Genomic DNA, 22,023 nt, shown 5'->3' with positions numbered 1-22,023 from the left:
GGCCACTGATTTCTGGGGAAAGTCAAGTTAATAGCTTTTCAGGGGCAAAAGGTGGGCCACATTACAAGGAAGAGGCGTCATGATGCCGGAATTAAAATGTCTGCAGGGAAGAGAATGGGGATCTTCAGGCTGGGGAGGTGCAGCTGTGGTGAGTACCCCAACACACGGGGCCCCGGTCCATCGACGCAGCACCCTGGGTCCCATCACGATTCTCGCCACCGTGGCAAGAAGGAGCTTCCCCAGCTGAGCCCAGGCGTACGCCTGTCTGTCTCGGGGACCCACCGGCCTCTGGTTCTTGGAGGCTCTTCCCCAGGGGCTGACAGCTTGGCCAAGAAGGGTGGAGTCGGGGGAGGCTCCCTGCACCCTTCTGGGGACTAACAGCATTAGCTCCAGCCATATAACACCAATGGCCTCATAATTTATATAGCGGTTTTCATTACTTCCCTTCTCCAAAGGCTTGTTCAATAAATTACCATTTTATGAATTCCAAAGTGCTCTGTAGAGTGCAGAGCTCCACCTGGCTCTGACTTCCGGAAGAGAAAGGACAGAGGGGTCTTCGGAAAGGGGAAGGGGCTCCCCCAGATCCCACCCACCAGAGGCTGCACAACTTGCCTTAGCTGGGTGGGGGAATCCCACAGGCTTGGTGGATGCCAGCCGGGAATCAGAATCAAGACCTGGTTTTTCTCTGCATCCCATCCTTCTGAACTTGGGCCTCATTTCTGCATCTGTAAACAGGGGAGGATCAGATCTCGTTTGTGGATTGTGAGGGAAGGAAATGGGATGATGGGATTACCATACCCCGTACACTGTAATTATAATAAGCACGATTTTTCCGTCGCTCAGGTCATCAGTCACCCCCTACCTCCTTCAGGGACCCCCCCCACCAGGACTGTCCTGCTTCAGTCCTCCTCTTTCTCTACTCTTAATCCCCTCCACGGCAATATAAAATAGATCGATGCTTACCGATATGGAAAATCTCCAGGATACACTGTGAAGTTAAAAAAGCAAGATGTAAGCCAATTTGCAGAGTATGATTCCAATTCAATACCATGTGTTTTTACAGATATGAATGTATTTAGAGAGAGTTGGATGTCTCAGTCTAAGCATAGAAATAATTAGTAGTTTTCACAAACTGTTAGTTTTTAACCTCTGAGCGATAGGTCTTACTTTGGAGGGGAGTGTCTATTTTAATTTATTTTGGGGTAATTTTATGTAGTGGCCCTAGGGGTGACTTTTTCCTTGGGGTTTGTATTTTTAATATATTTTTCAAGTTAAAAAAGGAAAATAAAAGATGACCCCTCCTCCAAAGAAGATGAAATCCCTTTCTCTTCCTTGCTCTGGGAAGATGAGGCCGGGGGTTAGATGCTGATGTTCTGGTGCTGTGGACTCTGAAGCAGGAATTTCGAGGGGAAATTTTTCCACTCAAGTGAACCAGGCTCTGAGTCCTGTACCCTCTCTTCCCAGCCCTTCCAGTCCCGGCCCCGCCCCCAGCCCCGCCCACACCGGAAGCCTAACCCTGTCCTTTGGCATGTGCCTGGCGAGTTTGCATGTCCCAGGACCTATCCGTGCACCTCTCAGCTCTCAGAGGGAAGGAACTGGAGCTGTATCCTTCACCATCCTGTAGATGCACCTGTACCCACCATGGTCTCCATGGCAACAAAGCCGCATCAGGGGGGCGCTGCCCAGAAAACAGTGGCCTGGAAACAGGGCTGAGAATGAGCAGGGTCCAATGAGGGGGACCCCTATCTCCTCTTTCTGAGGAGGAAGCCAAAAGGATGAGGGGGGGCAGCCAGGCAACAGACACAACTGACAGCAAGAGTGGGGCGGCCCAGCCAGCCTCTCCTGGCCCTGGCCTCAGTTTCCCACTATGTAAAGAGACCATGGCAGATAGTCCTCGAGACGTTTCCAGGCCTCACAACTGGTGCCCTAGCTGGAGACGGGTAGACCCAGAGCCTGGCAGAGTTCGGGCTCTGAAGCGCATAGCCTCAGTTGGTGAATAAGCTGTCACAAAGTGTTGGCATTTCCCCATGCCTCGGTTTCCATATCTATATAAAAGAGGGATCTTGGAACTCCCTACCTCTGTTGGTTATTATGAGGAATAAATATCATCCTGCTTGCACAGTATAGCCTCGCAATATATGTCACCTGTTGTCATTAGAATGCCTGGCACATAGTAAACACTCAATAAGCTGGTTTATTATTCATTCCTCCCTATACTGGTAGGCTCCAGACAGCCTGCACCCTCTCTATGGATGCATTCACAGTTATCTGTCAGCCCTTACACTCTGCCACGCTTTGTTCGAGGCCCTGGGGATACAGAGATTTAATAAAAAAAAAAAAAAAAAAAAAACCATAATAATTCTTCACTTGTGGGTCTCACGGAGGCGGCGGACCACAGAAGCCCACAGAGGGGAGAAGCCCACTCTGGGACCTGTGCTGGATGGAAGCAAAAGGGGACCAGGGAGGTGGGGGGTGGGGGGCGGAGAGTGGGGGCAGTCCTGAGTCACTAACGCCGGAGCTCTGGTTTGAATAAGAAGCTGGCCCAGCCAGGGACAGAAAGCCCTTCCGGACTTCCACATCCACAAATGCACCCAGGAAAGCATGAAAATGAAACTCGAGTTCATAAAGCAGCAGGTGGGGTGCTGGGTTAGAGTGGGGATCTGGGGCAGGCGATGTGGAGAGCACAGGCTGAAGGGATCACACATGCACACGGAAGCTTCTGAGGGCCTAGAGTTCACCCCAGGGGAGCAGGGGACACCTGGAGAGGGTGAGGGCAGAAGTAAAGAGAGCAGCAGGAGAGCCATGGATGGGGCAGAGGCCAGGGAGAGTGGGAACGTGGAGGAAGCACCCCCATCCTCTTCCCACTGCACGAGCCATGACTTATGGTACCGCCAGGCTCTGCAGCGCCCCCCCTCCCCCGCCCCCGCAGGGAGCAGGGTTGTGATTTGAAGAACTAGCCAAGTCAGGTGCCTGGAGCGATGCCTTTGTGAGTCTCCCCACCCCAAGTCTCCCAGGGGCTCTGATGGTCATTCCCAAAGGGGACCCCCCAGATAGTGTGAGCAAACACAGCATGGCAGGAGTAAGTGCCATGTCTCCCAGGAGAAGATGAGAGAACACCAGCTCACGAGGGGCACTCACTGGGATATATGCCCTCCCGTCTCTTTGTTCCAGAAGCTCTGGGTGCGGCATGCTACAATCACACCTCGGACTCCCAGTCAGGAGCAGGATGTGGAGGGAACTTGGGGAACTGCAGTCCCACCTCTAGGAAGGAGTCGCCCTGGTTTCCCCAGCCTCCCTGCTTTAGAGGCCCGGGGAACCTGGAACTGCAGGGAACAGGAAAAGGGGGCGGCAAGGGTTTCTGCTGGGAGCCCACAAGCTCATCCTCCCGGAATTCTGCAGATGAATTTTGCAGATGAGGGCCAAGGAGTGACTTAGTCAAGGCTGTATATTGGCAAGCAGCAGCAGTGGGCTTCAGGGGTTCACCAGCAGGCCCCCTTCCCTACTTTTCCAAGGGACAACATGGTCCCTACCAACACAAAACCCCAGCACCAGCCCAACCCGAGGGCCGGCTGAAGAGCCAGAATGGCTCCTGTTCTTTTTTAAAAATCTTTTCTCTTTTAACCTGGTCTTGAGCTCTGTTTGGTTGAGGAAATGAAGTGAGGGTTCTGAATGGCAGGAGGAAGGGGACGAAACTCAGCGCTGGGAGCGAAGGTCATCCATTTCCAGTTCCCCACAGGCCCGGGATTTTACCTATATTCAGCCGAGCTCAAAATAGAAAGGGTTTGCAACACAGCCCTAGAAAGGGACCTCACTCAACTCAGAGGTTAAAGGAAGACAAGGGGGGCGGAACGGAGAACACAAGCTTATATACCCTGGGCCTGTGGGCATCCCCTTTCCTTTTCTTCCTTTTTTTTTTTTTAACTTTTATTTTATTTATTTATTTGAGAGAGAGAGAGAACAGGAGCAGAGGGAGGGGGGAGGGACAGGGACGGGGAAGCAGCAGACTCTCCACTAAGCAGAGAGTTGGACATGGGCCACACAGAGCTCAGTCCCAGGACCCTGAGATCATGACCTGAGTCCAAGCCAGATGCTTAACCAACTGAGCCACCCAGGTACCCCCAAGCATCCCCCTTTCAACAACAGCCAGCTTGAGCCCTTCTGAGCTTCCAATATGACTCCCCTTGTCCCCACCTGCTGCCCCAGAGTGAAGCAGGAAGGAAATGAGGGGAGGGGTTGGAAGGGAGCAGAGGGAAGGGAAGAGGAGGGGAAGGGGAGGGGAGGGCTCCTCCCACTGGACTGTGGCATCCAGAGAGACAGCAATTAGATCTTACTCCTTGTTGGGTCCTCAGTATCAAACAATAAATCGCCTTACGTCAAATTGCAACAAAAACGTCTCAATAGGAGGAAAAAAAGAAGTATCCATTAAGCACCTGCTATGAAGATTCACAGATTTTTGCCTCATTTAATCTGCACTCCAATGTGCTCAGAGAACTGTGGTTCTCCCCATCTTGCTGGAGAGGACACCAAAGTTCAGAGAGGTTAACTTCATCTCCCCAGGCTGCACAGCTCTCCAGTGACTGAGTTGGGAGTCACGCCCAGGGCAGCCTGACTGAACTGTGGTTGTCCCTCCTCACCTTGCCACCCTTCCCCTGATGTGGGGGAGCTGCAGGGGAGAGGGCACCCAGCTCTGACAGCCAGGCCTCCTGGAACAGCCCTGGGGCCCCGAATCCTCTCCTGGCACAGCTCTGCGGCGAGAGCACCAGCTTTCATGTCAGCCTGGCTCCTGGTCAGTGCCTCCTTCTGTGTTCCTGAATAGAAATGTTCACATGGGAGCCTGGGTGGCTCAGTGGGTTAAGGCTCTGCCTTTGGCTCAGGTCATGATCTCAGGCCTGGGATGGAGCCCCGCATAGGGCTCTCTGCTCAGCAGGGAGCCTGCTCCCTCCTCTCTCTCTCTCTGCCTGTCTCTCTGCCTACTTGTGATCTCTCTCTCTCTCTCTCTGTCAAATAAATAAAATCTTAAAAAAACAAACAAAAAAAACACAAACAAAAAAGAAATGTTCACAAGGAAGCAAAAATCCCTCAAAGATGACTTTTTTACCAAATCTGGCCTTTGGGCCTTGCTTCTGAAAGGCACTGTGTCTGGGGTTTCTGCTGCAGGCTGGGCGTCACAGGAGAGATGCAGGCAGGGAAGGCGCAGGTCCTGGGGAAACAGGCACAGCGTGACCCCCAGGTGGCAGTTTCACCCTCCTGCCACACTGAGACCAGGTGCCCAGGGAAAGAGGTAATTAACCCCCCTGAGAAACAAGTAGTGTCCATGCCCAGAGCTTCCCTGGATCCTCAAATAGCCCTGGGAGGAAGGTACTCCTGTGGCCACTTTATGGCCGCAGATGGAAGGACAGGTCTAAAGCCACACAGTCTAGAAGTAGGGGAATCAGAATTTGAACCCAGGTCTGTCTGGACCCCAGCTTACATTCTTTCTGTGACATTGCGCTGCATGAGTGGAAGCCCTGGGTTAAGCATCCCTTGTTGGAGGTGCCAGCAGCCACACGGACCGTGTCCACGGGGAGACCAATGAGGAGGGGGCGTGTGGCTTCCTGGCAGTCGCCCAGCAGATTGGACCCATGGAAGGGGCCACTTCCTGGATCCCTCCTTCCTGAGAGGAAGTCTGAGTAATGGAGATCCCGTGTTCCTCTACCCTGTCTCCTCTGGGGTCCCGGGGACTCCAGGGAAGGCTCAAAGAACCCAGGGGGCCTGCATCTGCAGGACCATCCCAGCCAACTGTCCTAGAATTTGGTAGGTGAAGCAGTTGGGGTGCAGAGAAGAGGAGGGGTTTAGCCAAGCCCCCCAGCCCAGGTTGCTGAGGCAAAGGCACTCCTGCCCTGCCCCACCCCTGCACTGGGTGGGAGCTCCTCCCCCCACAGGCCTTTTGAGAAGCCTGGGCCCTTGGGCTTTGAGGGGAGAACAGGATTACGGTTGCCTTGGGCCAGCTGTATTGATTCCTCAGGGTTTGTGTAGGGGTGACAGGCCCCAGCATCTGGGAAGATGGAGCTCTAGGAATGTAGTAGGTCTGTTGCCATGATAAAGGGCTTGCTGTGTGCCAGGCATCCCACTCGTCATCTCCAGCAGCCCTGTGCTAAGTGAGAGATGGGTGTGAGCCTCCCTGACCTGTCGTAGCCCCACCAGGATCAGAGTTGCCATGTCAGGGCCCCAACTCACACCCCCACTCAGAGGGGCTCCCTCCTCCCCCTCCTCAGGCTGGACCAGCTTTGGTGAGGACAAAGCACCCCCTCCTCACAAGCCAGGTGTCTCGGCGTGGGGAGCGGGGAGCAGGCTGGAGACCGAGCTGTCAGCTCCCATCTGCGTGGGTTTGATGCCTGTTTTAAGTTTCCGCTCGCATTCAGGGTGGTGATTGAAGGCACCGGAGGGGAACCGCGCATCTTTGGGATTATGATAGGTACTCGCTAGATAATGAATGAGTCTGTGTCTATTCTAAGCAGGAAGCTGGTGCCAGGTGCCCCCTACTCCAGTGACCTCAGCTCCACAGTGAGGCCTGCTTTCCACAGGCTGCCCTTCCGAGTCACGGGAAACTTCTGCTCAGGCCAGGAGGATGCACACAGCTGGGGGTCAGGGTCATCCTTCCTGCCTCCCAGGGGAAGCTCTCTCTGGCTGCCCTTGGTTGCCTAGCTCCCTGGAGCTCTCTGTCAGCTGACTCTGAGAGGCCCCTGTGTTTGTGTCAACTGACAGAGGCAGGAAGTTCCTTTCTCAAGTTCGACCCAGAATGGTCAGGGCTAAGACACTAGGCTGAAGGTCAAGGGACCCAAGTCTCAGTCCCGACTCTATCCCCACCGTGCTGTGTGCCCAACCGTGGGTCATAGGAGTTTAGCTGGGGTCTGCTGAGGCTCTTTCAATTTCTAGTTGACATCTAAGATGTCCTGTAGATAGAGCTCATTCTGTGGCTCAGCCCTCGGGGAGCCCCTTCTCTTGTTTGCCTTGCCCACTTCGGTCACTATAAAACAATGAAAAGGGAACTAATCCCATCTACTCCAATCTCAGCTCCTGAGGCCAAAGTCTCCAGCCGTCTATGCTTCCAACACTACAGTACGGCTGACAACTATCCCCTCCATTCCTGTAAAGAACTGGGCCTATCTTTTTAGGATGGAGCCTCCCCTAGGCTCAGGCTCCCACAACCAAACACAAGGGCCCCATTTTCCATATGTGCTGCTCCTCCTCTATTCTCAGAACGCCCAAGACCCCTGTTCATTAGGCTCACATTCTACCTCCTTCCAGACCGTGGAGCACCAGGCTGGGCTGGAGCCGCTGAGAGCCACATGCCAACCCCTCATGGAGATGTTTGGGTACACAGAGTGTGGGAAGGAGGACATAGAGATGCCCCAGTCCCTGCTAAAGCATTGAAAACCATCCAGATATCAGAAGACCCCCAAATTACAGTGTCCATAGGCCCGCCATGTGAACAGGGGAAGAGGCCACAGTTCCCCCTCCTGTGAAGTCCTCACTGCTCCAACCAGAGAAATGACCGCAGCTGCCTTCACTCAGGGCAGCGTCCAAAGTGGGACTCCTCCCTTCAGAGTCTCCAGAGGAGTAGAGACGGGGCTGAGATCAGACTGGGAGCCAGGAAGCAGAGTCAGTGGGACTGGACAGAGGGGGCCTAGGTGTTTTCCTGTGTCTCTTGCAAAATTTCCATGGCGGCGGGGGGGGCACCAATTTATTCCAGAAGGAAGCCCGCCACACCTAAGCTGCCTCTCAAAGCAAGCCTGCCCGTTAATCGTGAAGATGCTTCCAGATCAATAAAAACAGCCAAGCTTTTTAAAGGGGCTGTATTCATGCTTTCCATGAGATGGAGAAATCATCAATTGCCCATATTATGAACAAGAACACCATTTTAAGGATGACTTTAGACTCGGGGGAGATGGGGACACTGGGGAAATCACAGGAAGCTGAACACCTGCCAAGAAGCCCTGGCAGGAATGCAGGCCCCTTCCCTCAGTTCTTAGAAGGATGAGCTTGGTGAGCTCAATCCTGAAATCTCCCACAGTGGCTCCTGATCCCATGCTAGCAAAGACCGTTTTCTGAAAGCATTCCCTGAGCTAAGACCCACACAAGCTGTTGGCAGGCTGGGCGAGTGAAGCAGGGCCTCCAACCCTCAGGGCGTTGGGAGCTGGGTCTCCAAAGACTAAGGCACTGGAGGGTATGCAAGTCTATTTACTCCTTGGCAGAAACACAAGTCTCCTTGGCTTTGAAGGAAAAAGGCTTAAAAAGTCTTGGGCAACGAGAAGCAGACATCAAAAGCCTCCTGCCCACTGCCAACCAGATGCATTAAACGCAAATGAAGCTGAGAGGTACAGATTCAATTTCCCTTGAAATGTACCTGTCAGCCCAAAGGCAAAGATCAGAGAGTGGGGTGGGGTGTGGGGGGCTTCCTGGCATCTACCTTCTTCCCAGCTCCCATTCCTCCACAGGGCCACCGAAATCTCTTCCACCTTGGGTTGAATGTTCATTCTTTTTTTTTTTTTTTTAAGATTTTATTTATTTAACAGAGAGAGAGATCACAAGTAGGCAGAGAGGCAGGCAGAGAGAGAGAGGGAGAAGCAGGTTCCCCACTGAGCAGAGAGCCCGATGTGGGGCTCGATCCCAGGACCCTGGGATCATGACCCAAGCCGAAGGCAGAGGCTTTAACCCACTGAGCCACCCAGGCGCCCCTTGACTGTTCATTCTCTCAGTGTTTTCAGGGAAGGAGGAGAAAGCTCATCTGGATACGCATTGGGTTTGAAGGCAGAGCAATGGGTGTGTTGAGGGAGCAGAGCCTTACAAGGATCTCAGTTATAGAAAATCAATTGAGAGTTCTTTGCCTCCTCTGAGCAGACGACTAAAAAGGACACACCCCTCCCCATCCCAGGGATGCCCAAGTCTGGTGGAGGGACCCAGTCCCTGAACCAGGAGCCCTCCATGTGATGGGAAGGACACAGCCCAACTGGAGAAGAAGGGTTCTCCTTGTCTGATGGGGCAGAGAAAACTCATACTGCCCAGGAGCTGCCAGCCTGACAGAGGAGACATAGACCTGCCTCAGACGAGCTCCTAGTCTGATGGAGGTGGTAGTTCTGCCAAGATCCCCCAGTCTGAAGGTTGGTCAGCTTTCCCAACATCTGATAAGCAATCAGAGCTTTTCCAGCCCTGCAGAGTCCCTTGGGTGAGCCTTTACCAGATTTGCTATAAGCAAGGACAGCTGCTGGACATCTGGGCACCAGATGCTCTCCTCATCTTCTTCCTGCCCATGCCCAGGTTTCCAGGACCTCCCTGCAGCTCGACTCTTGGAGCCTGAGCAGAGCCCAGACAGGGCTGTTTTGACCATCCTCACCCATAACCCCCCTTCCATCCACACTCACCACCTAACGTTCTGGGAAGCCCGGGGCTCCTGAGGCAGAAACAAGGCACCCCCTCAGCCCAGCAGAGGTACCTGAGAATCAACAACAGAATCTCTGAACAGTAACTGGGCGCTGACTGTGTGCCTGGTGTATGTAGTGTGCTGGGGATGACACAGCCAGTAAGGCAGAGTCCTGGCCCTGGGGAACACCCTGTCCCACAGGCAAAGTCATCATACAATTGGAGGCCGGCTGGATGGAGTGTTATCTGTAGGAGTTCTGTGGGAACACAGAGGAGGGAATGATTAATTCTGCGTGGCATCAGGGTGGAGGAGGGCTTCCAAGAGGAGGAGACATTTGGCTCAGGCCTTAAAACATGAGCCAGATGGAGGAGGAATGAGCATTCCAACAAAAAGAGAAGGTAAAGGCTCCAGGGAGGGGCATAGCTTAGGGGACTCGGGGATTAAAAAAAAAAAAAAAAAAAAAACACGGGGGGGTGGTCAGCCTGGTTGTCCAGCAGTGGTTCTCCAACTACAGCCTACATCACTTGGAGGGCTAAGCAGAACTCAAATTACCAGGCCCCATTCCCAGATTTCTAACTCAGTGGGTCTGGGGTGGGGTCAAGGTGATGCGGATGATACCCGTCCCAGGACTGACTTCGAGACAATTATAAAGGACTCTGACAGATTGGGTTATTATTCCCAATTCTTCAGTTCCTCCTTGTAACAGAATGACATATCTGCTCCTTCCGCCATGTGACTTGCCTTCTCCTGTTAAAGGAGGTGGAGTATATTCCCTGCCCCCAGTGGGCTTGACTGTATGATTTGCATGGGCTTGACCAATAAAGTGTCAGTGGGCTTGATGTGAGCAGAGACTTTAAACTTGCTTATGTGGTTCAGCATGGCATCTTGCGCTTCTGGGATCTGCATGGAAGAGCATGCTTTGGGCATCTGCTGATCCCAGGATGGGAGCTATGTGTTGCAGACCTGAACCCACCCTACAGCTTGATGCAAAACTGCCCCAGCCCACCTGAAGACCCAGGACTGAGATAAGTAAGGGTTTGTGATTATAAGCCTTTGGGATTGGGGGGGGATTGTTTGTTATACAGCATTATCACAGCAGAAACCTGACTGATACAAGGGCTTTGAATGGCATGCTAACACATTTAGGACCCACGCAGGTAGGAGAATAAAAGCTGAGTGTAGAGAAGATCAAATTTGGCAAAACTGGAGGCAAGGAAGCGAGATAGGAGACACAAGACTATAATGGCCACATTTTTGGATAGCAGAGAAAAGACGGAATAGTCCACAGAGAATATGGAGACCTTCTGTTCCCTGATGCCCCAGGAAGACCCACTGTACCATGAAAGACAGTAAACACATAGAACTGCTCCCCCACAGGTCCCCACCACCCCCCATAAACAGGGTCCTAGTCAGAGCACCCACCCGGGCAGGCTGGGACCTGTCCAGGGCAGCATCCAAGAGCTACAGGGGACTTGCCTGGCTGAGGGACTGAAGCCGCAGCCATTTCTGTTGTTTTTCTCCAATCTACTGGGTTCTAAGTCAGCTGTAGACCAGCTTCGCCCACAACCGCCAGTCTTTTAATTGTGTGGTGCTGGGTTGTTTTTCCCCCTAGCAAATACATCAAAATTGTCACATCGTAAATAAACAGCCTTCTTCCCCCACTCAACGCCCACCATCTACCACCACTCCGCCCTACATGTGCACAGCTGGAACAGCTGGAAGGGAGAGAGGGCTGGCGGGGGGTGGGGGTAGCCAGAGGAGAGCCAGGGAGCTCCCCTGGAGGGAAAGGAGGCAGAGGAGCCAGACAGCTGCCTTCAGAGCCAAAAGGACCTCAGGATTAGATTCTTCTGCAAGCCGCCACCAACTGGAGACCCCATGGAGCCCTGGAGAGGCCTAGCAGCAGGCTGGTCCACTGGGGAGCAGAGGTAGCCCCACTGAGCCTCAGCCTCCTTATTGGGCAAGTGACAATACACCAGAGCTACAACAGGACCCTATACACGGGAAAGTGTTTGACTATCTCTCAGTGCGCTGTTACACAGTTACAGTGTAGCGTCTCAGGGGTCTTCTCATGGCTCCATCACTTACTGTGTGATCTGTGCCTCGGTTTTCTTGTCTCTAAAACAGGACTAAAAAGAGCCCCCAATACATAGGACCAGGTGAGACGTAAATGCAGAACCTGGAGAGGGCCAGCCCGTGCTATGGGGCTGATAAATGCGGGCTCTTACTGACCTATCCTGGAGGAAGCGAGAGAGGCATGGCCCCCCTCAGGCTACTCAGCCTCTCATTCCCTGTGTTCTATGAAGGGGAGTGCGCGGAGACAATTCGAGGTCCAGGATACCATGGCAAGAATTCTTTCTAGCTGACTTCTCACTCTTGAAAAATCAGACGGAAGAATGTGTGCCCTCCACACATGCACGTGCACGTATGCACACGCGCGCACAGCAGGGAAAGTGGAGATGCAGGGCCAGTGCCTGGGGATGGGAGGGATAAGTTAGGGAAGGGAGACCCTGTCAGCACATCCTCCTGGGAATGCAAAGACCCTCCTGCCGGAACGGGTAGATGTCCCTCCTCTCCGGTCGGTCAAGGCACCAACAGAAAGAAAGGAGCAGATCCAATCAGTCCAAAAATATTCATGGGCCATGAGCCACCTCTCCTGTTTGAAGTGCTAGGAATAGGGCTGTGGGGGAAACTGGCATGTCCTTCCTTCCCTGGAATGTCCCTCCTGTGTGGCGTGATGGGTAAATCCTGGGCTCCGGCATCAGATGCCATCTCTTTGGACCCTGTCTTGTCACTTTCGGGTTTGCGATCCTGTGTGAGTCACTTAATGCCCCCGCCTCCCCGCAGCGCGCTGTGTTCTCTGTGAAAAGGAGACAACACTCCCACCTGCAATGAGGTCCTAAGGTTCAAATGAAAGTGCGTGCCTGCCGGGGGCTCAGTAAATGGTTGCTTTTCATGTCTGTGCTATTTTAGTGTTTAAACTTGTGCCGTGGAGACTGCCCATTGTGTTTCCCTCTTCCCTTGGCGGTGGAAGTTCTGGATTTTAGCTGGGCACATGGCCCTCCAGAAGCTAGCACATTTCCCAGCCTGCCTTACAGGTAGGTTTGGCCAGCAGTGGGTGAGAAGAAGTAGCGTGTGCAATTCTTGGGTATGCTGTTGAGGAGGGAGACTGGCTGGCCCTCCTTCTCCATTGCTCCCTCTCTTCCCTTCTAACTGGCAGAAAAGCAGACCCAGTGTACGTGCTGGTGAGTCATCTTGCCCATGCTTAGGAGGGCAGGACCCTGAGGAAAGGAGAACAGTTAGATAAAAGGGATCCCCAATGCCAAGGGGCTGCCATGTTAATTTGAACGGCTCATACCAGCCTATAAGCATGAGAACAAAATCATTTAAGCTACTGCTACCCTAGGCCCACATATTGCAATGGAAGGTATCCCCCACCAATCGAAGTGATAACATTCTTTTTCCTGGGTCACCACAGCCCACCACTGTAGCTCAATTGCAAGGAGTAGAAAAAGAATGTGGGGAAAGGTCTGCCTGAGGGTGGGCAGGAGAAGAGTAGACTGCTGGGTCATAAAGATTGGACAGACCGTGTTAGCCACAGGGTGATGGAGGCAGAGTCCAAGATGTGTTGTTTGGAGGATGGAAGGATGATGACAGAGCTGGTTACATGGCGTGACTATGAGGCGAGCCCACCTTGGGGGAGCCCAGTTTGGGAGACAGGGAGCTGCGGTGTATGCAGGCCCTCCAGGTGGTGCTGTCCAGGATGCAGGGCGGGCTGGGGGATGGATGTGGAGACTTAGGGATCATCTCTCCAAGGAGCTGAACTAAGCATTTGGAGAGGAGATGGACAAACACTGAGATCAATATGTATGTACCCAGTGTGATCAGTACAAGGAAGGGCAAGAATAAGGTGATGTCTCTGAGCAAGAAGGTTGCATGAGAAAGGTCAGGGCAAGCACCTTGAGTTCATGAGGTTTAAATTGAGACCTAGGGTACATGGAGGGTTTGCAGGTACATGGTAGGAGGGCGATGGGGTGGGGGTGGGGGGGACAAGCAGAGAAAACCGCACAAACAAAGGCCTTGGGACTGGAGAGACTGGGCACAATGGAAGCCGGATACAATGGAAATTCACCATTCTTTTTGGCTGATCCATATTAGAACACCCTTGCTATGTTGAAGAGTCCCCTACTTCTTCTAGCAAGACCAGCTTCCCACCACAGTCATTAAAAAGGTCAAATAGTGTGGGAGGTTGGGGGCACCAGGTGGTGGGTATTGTAGAGGGCACGGATTGCATGGAGCACTGGGTGTGGTGCAAAAATAATGAATACTGTTATGCTGAAAAAAATAAAAAAATAAAAAAAAAAAAAGTCAAATAGTCACATTCCTGGTCTCCCTTGCAGCCAGGATGCAGGCACCGGGCCTGGGCCAGGCCATCTGAGGCATGCTGTTCCCTGCTCTGCCACCCAGGACCATACCTGCGGGACACAGCATATATGCAAGGCTCTTGGTCATTGAAAGTGATCATCTGTCAGAGCCCTTAGAGAACTCTGCTTTGTCACGCAGAGCTCTCCGTCCTTATATATCACAAAAATCTGAGATCCTTATATAAGGATCTCAGTTCTTATATATCACAGAAATCTGCCTTCTGGCCCCCAAATCTACAACTGCACCGTGGTTATCAGAAACCCCACCCTTGCCGTAGAGCCCTCTTCATGGACCCAGACACCTGCTCTCTTATGCAGAATTCTGCTTGATTCTGCAGAACTCTACTCAGCTTCCCAGAACTCTGCTCTTGGCTTTAAAAAAAAAAAAAAAAAAAACAGAAAAAAAAAATACAGGTTCCAAAATTGACATATTGACATTCAGAGACCTGCTTTATTCCACAGAAACTCTGATTGGTTATACAGAAACTTACCCAGTTACACAGAATCCTGCCTTTTTCCTCAGAACCAGGCCTGGTGGTGCCAAACCCTTGGTGATTTTATAGAACTCTGAATTCACAGAATCCTGCTTTGTTACAGAGAAACTTGTCCAGCTCTAATAGCCCTGCCCAATTAAGAGAAGTCAGCAGACTTGTACCAGCATCATTGACTCAGACACCTGCTCTCGAGTTCAGGACCCTGCTGTCCACCTGACTATTGTTTGCCAATCTCATGGTTCCTTAGGACCCATTTTGGCTGCACCAAGTCCTTCCAGGAGGTTCAGAACCCCAATTTTGACATAGCACCCCACAATTGGTAATAGAAACCTAGTGGGCTTCGCTGTGCTCAGCTTTGGCTAGCAGGACCCTGTCCTGCTTCACAGACTCCCACGCCCTTTGGGATCCCACTAGTGGCTTCTGTAAGGACATGGCCCTTGTACAAGCCTTTGTGAGGCCAGTGACAGGAAGAATGGCTGATGGACGCTCCCAATTCTGCCCTCATCTTAGGTGAGGCTGGGAGGACCTGTGCCCCCAAAACGGGATCCCTGTCCCCTTTGCTCTTTCCTCCCCCTTCCAGGGAGGACTTGAGCTTGAGCTCTGCCCAGCAAGGGGTGAGCAGAGACCCTGGGAAAGGCCGTGGGGAGAGAGACAAGCACACACCTCGCTTCATCTCCGGGCTGGCCCCAGCCGCCTGGGCACAAATCTACTTGGATAGAAATAATCAGCCGAATTAATTTAGCTTTAAATAGCAGCACTGAGAATGTTTCCACAAAATTTTCTCCGAGGAGAGCTAAGCAGAATTAATGATGGCACAATATCAGAAAGAAATGTTATTTATTAAGGCCTAATCATTCCGGGGAGGGGGAAACCATCATAACATAATAAAGCAGAAATCAGTCAGCCCGGCCCAGCCCCACTCAGCCCAGGAGCCAAGGAGGGGCCCTGGGAGAGGAGCCTTGTAGAGAAGCTTCCTGCAAAATGAACACCGTCTCCTGGGGCTCCCCGGCCTGGCAGAGCTGGCCTAGGCTCCCCAGGTCCGTCAAGTTCCTCACAGGCTGTGTCCATATCAGCCCATTTTCTCCTTTGCTAAGCACCTCCGAAGGGGAGAAGTCTCCCCGAATCTCCAGGGCACTATCCAACCACGTAGCTCTCCCAAAGAGGGGTCTGTGGCTCTCCAACCCACTTCCTGCTGCTGACACCTTAAAGGGCCCTTCTTCATTCATTTGTCCTTTCAACTATTATTTATTGGGCATTGAGATGTTGAGCTGCTCTGGATGCTGGGAGAGACAGTGGGAAGAGCGGCAAACAAGTAAATGAACAAGATGATGTTTGGTCATGGGAATGTTCTGGAAACAATGAAGTGATAGAGATGGGAGCAGGGGGCAGATTTAGGGGATGTGGTTGGGAATGGGCCCCGAGAGAGGATGACAGAGGAGCTGAGGCCTCTGTCATTGGGGTTGGTCCTGTGAGGACGTGGAGCCGGGCAGAGGGCACGGCTGTGGGCAAAGGCCCGGGAAGAGGAGAAGAGGCTTGGTTTTCTGAAGACCAGAGTGGCTGGGCTGGTGGACGACCGAGAGAGTTACAGGGGTGGTGAGCAGCAGTTCTGCCACCAAGAGGGCGGGGGTGTGTCAAAGTGAGAGACTTCCCTAGAGGAAGATGAGATCCAAGAAAGACAGGGCAAGGAGCCATTTCCTCTCTGACCTGGCGACCCCTGAGATCTTCCTCGAATTACATCATGGCTTCTCATGGGCCTAACTCCACGTATGTCACGGTGCCAGCTGCCATTTTCCTCCAGGGACATCAATAGAATAGAATCAGTCTGGAGGAGGCAGGTTCCCATCTATTGGGGGAATGCTCCACCAGGGTTTTTCTGGTCTGTGGTCCCAAATGCAGGATCTGTAGTCAGAGAGGCATGGGTTCAAATTCTTACCAGCCATGGAACCATGGGCAAGACACTGAACTCCTCTAAATGTCAGCGTCCCCAATGATAAAATGGGCTGACAGCATCTACCCTGTGCAATTCTTTAGGGAATTAAAGGGGTGAGGGAGGTCCTGTGGCGTCTCCGTGATACCACCAAGGTCCCCAAGGTCCTCCTCGGTCAGAACCATAGGCCATCAGTAGTTTGGGTCTGGAGGGTGCCGATGTAAAAGGAGTCGGACAGATCTGGCCACTAGGACTCAGTTTCCTCACTTGGAAAGGGAAAATAATAAACTCTCTTCCAGCAGGTCACTTGAGGGCCACATGGAATGATATTCAGCAAACACATGGCCCAGGTAGCTCCATTATTGCCACTCTCTCCCCAAGAGTCCTCTGTTTGGACAACCATAACAAAATGCCACTGACTAGGTAGCTCAAACAATAGACATTTCTTTTCTCACAGTTCTGGAAGCTGGAAGTCCAAGATCAAGGTGGTAGCAGGGTTTGGTTTCTGAGAGCTCCCCTTCTGGCTCGCCGATGGCTGTCTTCTCACTGTGCCATTTCCTGGGAGGTCCCAGAAGATCAAATCCAGTCCATCCACATTTGAAAGCAACATGGTATACATGTTTACCACTCACATTTTAGAGACAGCCTCTCAGCTTTGGAATCCAGCCTAAGCTTTGCTGAGAGAAGGGAGTCCACCTCAGTGTCCAGACTGCCATCTCAGTGCCTGACCATTCTAATTGACCCCCCGGAGCTGGAGGACTTTTCTCCAGGCATCAGGACTGATCTTTGACATCCTGGTCTATCCCCAAAGACTCTGTTGCTCAGGAGGGGACTTACCTGCCCCTTCTCAAGGTACAGATTCCTCCATGGAAGCATGCCCTACTCCATCCCACCTGTTGGGGACAAGCCTCCTGGACTCCTTCATTAGTCCTAAAAACACATATTTAGGGAGGCCTATTGAAAGTGAAATGCTCCATTTCTCTTGGGACTTTTCTGGAACCTAAAATTAAACACAAAGGAAGAACTCCTCCAATCTAGCCAGGCTGGGTTACTGTTTTCCCCTCCAAATAAGCTATGCGGATTCTATCCCAAAGTCTTCCCTCTCCTCCATTCACGATTAGGTCTCTTCTTGAAGATGACTTCACCGGTCCTCCACCAGTTAGAAACCTTGCGGTCGTGTTCTGCCTATTCAATCAGCCATCAATAGCCATAAATTCTCCTTCCTGAGTATGTAATTATGTCCTCCCTGCCTTCCAGTAGTGAACATCTATGGCTCTTTGCTGCCTACCATCCATTCCTCCCTGTTCTGATAAGGTCACCCTGATTTCCTTCGGGGAGTGACCTCTCCCACCTCTCAGTCCACGTGGATTGATGGAGAGCTCTAGGTTGACCCCAGGCCCTAGGTTCATGGGTAAGCACGTGATCTAGGCCCACCAAAGAAATCCACACCCCCGGTCACAATGATTTTTGAGGATAGACATTTGGCCTAATCTAAGTTAATTAGAGTCAGGACCTGGACTTTTATAGGACCTACTGGGGGTTGTTCTGGGGTGTCTTCACTGTTGAAGATAAGCTGGATATGTTGGTGGTCAACATATGGGCAGCACCTTCTTGAGAAAGGAGACTGAGAGATGGAGAGGGGGTGCTCCTGGTGTTATCGGGTAGCTTTTATGTGCAGTACCCAACCACACCACTGCCCCAAGATATCCCAATAAGCTTCTGTTCCTGTGGATGTGCAAATGGGCTGGGGCTTGGCTGAGCTGGGGCAGGTTCCGCTGGGCCACTCTGTTGTAGGAACAGTAGCAGCTGGGCTGACTTAGTAACACATGGCTCTCATCCTCCTTGGACCAGCAGGCTAGATAGTGCTTCTCATAGAATGGCAAAGGGGCAAGAAATCAAACAGAAACATGCAAAGTCTTGTAAGGACTGGTCTCAGAACAGTCACACTATCACTCTGTCCCTTCCATGGGCCAAAATAAGTCACATGACCCAGAGTCAAGGGGAACTGAAATTCAGTTTGGCCCTTAAGTCTAAGGAACGGCAACGTCCTATTACCAAGGGCATGGGTACGGACAGAGGTTAAGATGGGGGCTGGAAGCAATCTACTCTAAGTGGTCTTATTTGAAGCCCTGAAGCCAGCTGAGCCTGAAGCAGGCTCACCACTGGAGTCTGACTGATCTGCCTTCCCCAACCCTGCCCTCTACATACCTTAACCGATAGCAGGTTTTGTTTAACAATGGAGGCAATTCTCTTCTCAAGAGAGAAAGGAAGAGCTTTACCACCTACCAAGTGAGTCCCACAGTGTGACAAGCTCTGAGCTAGAAGCTGTACCTTCGCTCACACTGGCACCGTAAAACAGCTCTGTGAGGTGGATGTGAGTGTCCCCTCGTGCAAAGAGGAAATAGGCTCGGAAAAGTTGTATGACGCGTCTACAGTCTCGCAACAAGAAAGGAGCTGAGTAGTCAGGGTTGCAAGTGCCCAGACCGTCTGCCTGAGGATGAAGCCCATGATTTCCCCACTTAGTGACTGTGAATTTTCATCCCCGGAAGTGGGCGACACCCATCCTACGTTCCATGCTTCCCACCGCGAGCTCAATGAATAAAATAACAGCTAATGTTTCCTAAGCCCTTCCTGTGTGCCAGGTAACTGTTACACACTTCCAGCGCATGAGCTCACATCATCTCTACAAAAGCCCTGGATGGAAGAATTACTAACTTGACTCCATTTTACAGATGAGAAAACTGAGCCTCGGGAAAGTTAGAGAATTTGCCCAGGTGGTAAGGAGTCGGGTCAGGATTCGAACGTCTCCTGTCTGGCAGCAGAGCTGGCCTCCTGCCCTCTGTCGAGGCCAAAGGGATGGTCCCTAAAACTGCTAAAAACCCTGGGGTTGGGTGGGAGGGTCAGTAGTGTCAAACCTAGACCCTGCCTCTCCTAATGTCCCCACACACATACACCCCCAGGCCTCAGGTGCTTAGCTCGCCCCCTGGTGTCTGGTCACCAGCCTCTGTGCGGGTGAGCCAGCCCTCTCTCTGGCTGCTGGCGTGATAAATGGATCCAATTATCCCCTCCGAGCTCCGATTTAATGTCATGTTTTATTAATGGCAACTGTCAGAGGAAAGCAAAGCGCCCACTGCGTGCCCGCTGACTGCCTCCGTTCAGAAGCACAATCTCCAGGTGAAGAAATGAAAGGGTGTGAGGGGAAAGGCACCATCCCGACCTCCAACTCTGCGGGCAGGGAAATAACTCGGTGCCCCTCCCCACTCAGGCCCCAGGCTGAATGAACGCCACATTTTTGCCTGGCACGTTCCACCCATCGATAATGCGCTGTTGCTTCCTTGACTGACAAATTAGGGGTTTGAACAAAACGCGGGTAAGAGAAGGGGGGGGGACGATGGCAGCTGCCCACCCTGCAATTAAGAGGGGGTGCCAGAGAAGGGGGGCAGGGGGTATTCAGCCGTCCCACAAACATGCCTTCACCTTGCACGCCTTTGACTGAGCATGTTTGAGAGGGCATGTGCAGCCCCTGGCGGCCCGTCTTCCCCGTCATCCCACTGATCCAAGGCTGCAGCGTCCCCCCCAGCTTTAGGACCCGTGAGCCAAACCCTCTGAGACACAAGCTGGCAGGTTTCACGCGTCCTATCCCAAAGATGGAAAACTGAGGTTGGTGAGGGGTGGTGCTTTATCCCAGGTCACAGTGGGAGCTAGTGGGAAAGCCCACACTGGCACCTCGGGCTTCGGGCTCAAATTGGGATTCTCCTGCTACATAGAGCTCCATAAACAGCCACGGATGGCTTGCAGGGCAGAGGGACACAGGTATCTTCCTCCCACCGTCCAGATGGACTCCCAGCCATCAGTCACAGGGCAGAGCCTGGCCGACTCTGGATGGGGCATGCCTTCATGAGGGAGGGTAGCCAACTTCATCATCTGGTTGTTTGCTAGAAGCTGGGTCATACAGCTGGAATATGTTCATTCTAGATGGATGTCTTTTAAAATGGATGCCCTGACAACGAAAGGCTTTAAACTCACCCTACAGGTACATGAGCTATCCCGGGTAGAATGAGGTCAAGGAAAACTTCTGGGAGGAGACACTGCCCAAGATGGGACTGAAAGAAAAGTGGGAATTAGCCAAGCAAAGGAGATGAGAGGTCATTCCAGGCACAGGGAACAGTAAGGACAGAACTCTGGAGGGGAGGACTGAATAGGTCTCTGACATCCAGAAAGAGAGGCATGGGCTAGAGAGGCTGTAAGGAAACCGAGGCTGGAAGGAGCCAGACCCCACATGGCCAGGCTAAGGAAGAAGTTGTGCCCCCACTTCCCATCTCCCTCACCCCTTCCGCCCCCTCACCATCTGTACCAGAAGCCCCTGTGGCTTTAAGCAGGGAAGTGAGGTGTGTGCCCCAGAAAGAGCATCTTGGCTGGGGTGTGCATGGATGGAGCCCGCAAGACTGCAGGGGAGGAGCAGTGGGAGGCTAAAGTTGGGGAGGCAGGGACTGCCACCTGGGTTAGGCAAGATAGCCGCAGAGATTCAAAACATATTAAGGAACTTCTCATTTGACTTACAGAGGTCGGGAAACACAAAAATGCCCCCTGGCTTCCAACACAGGCAACTATGGCTGGAGCAGCAGGACAAGTCTTCCCGAGAGGAAGGCGAGAGGAGATAAATGTCCCTGTGAGGTTGAAGGATGTTTTTAATGTGTGAAGTCAGATAAACATGGGTTTCCCAGTGCTCCCAAGCTGGACCTGATGAGATGGTGACAATGGGAAGTGATGATCGAAAAAGAAACTGTCCTCTTCTGACAGTAAAACCTAGGACTTCCCAGACTTGGCTCCGGAATGGGACCTTCTGCCAGGGAGGGGTGTTTAGACCCCTGCCTTCACATCCTTCTGCAACTTGATTTCTTCCATCCCAGGGCCTCCCGCACACTGGCCTGCCAAGGTACTGATGCCCTTTTCATTCTTTCCCTGACCTATCTTATTTTATGTACTAATTTATTAATTTTATATATATATATATATATATATATATATATATATATAAATTCCATGAATTTTAACACCTGCATAGATTCATGTGCCCATAGCAACAGAGCTTTCCAGCACCAGGGAAGAGCCCCTCCTACTGCCCCCCAGACTTCCACATTTCCCCCACTCCCATTCCTGGGCAACCACAAACCTGTTCTCTATCGCAATAGTTTTGCCTCTTCCAGAGTGTTATATGAATGGAACCATACAACATGTGACCTTGTGAGATTGGTTTTTTTCACTCAGCATAATGCCTTTGAGACACATCTAGAGTGGTATGTGTGTCCACAGTTCATTCCTTTTTATTGCTGAGGAGTGTCTCGTTGCATGGATGTACACATCCATTCACTCGCTGAAGGACAATTGGGTTGTTTCCACTTTGGAGAGATCATAAACAGAGCTGCTCTGAATGCTCACTTACAGTCTTCCTTCCTCTTAGGTAAATACCTGGGAGCAGGACTGCTGGGTTGTAGGACATATACATTTAATAAGAAACAGCCGAACTGTTTCCTGGGTTGACTGTACCATTTGCATTCCCACCAGCAATGTATGGGAATTTCACTTTTTCCGCATCTTCACCCCCATTTGGTTTTGTCGGTATTTTTATTTTAACCATCCTAAAGGTGGGTAATGAGATCTTATTGTGGTTTTAATTTGCATTTCCTAGCAGTTAATGATGCCAAACATCTTTTCATGTGCTTGCTTGCCATCTATATATTCTGATGAAATATGTCTTGCTCATTTTTTATTGGGTCATTT

At 51.9% G+C, this 22,023-nt stretch overlaps 1 long non-coding RNA gene across 1 annotated transcript; it reads right to left on the bottom strand.

Moving 5' to 3' along the window:
* Positions 1–19,786: 19,786 nt before the first annotated feature.
* On the bottom strand, positions 19,787–20,893 carry LOC125086752 (uncharacterized). The gene is made up of 3 exons (XR_007123258.1): positions 20,803–20,893; positions 20,269–20,345; positions 19,787–19,878 (listed from the first exon to the last, which is right to left on the bottom strand). It is a non-coding gene; the product is annotated as an uncharacterized LOC125086752 (long non-coding RNA).
* Positions 20,894–22,023: the final 1,130 nt, after the last annotated feature.

The sequence above is a fragment of the Lutra lutra genome, chromosome 16, assembly GCF_902655055.1.
Source record: "Lutra lutra chromosome 16, mLutLut1.2, whole genome shotgun sequence".
In the NCBI taxonomy this organism is placed as follows: domain Eukaryota; kingdom Metazoa; phylum Chordata; class Mammalia; order Carnivora; family Mustelidae; genus Lutra; species Lutra lutra.
The sequence above is the reverse complement of the archived record's forward strand: the minus strand, read 5'-3'. Positions and strand labels throughout refer to the sequence as shown.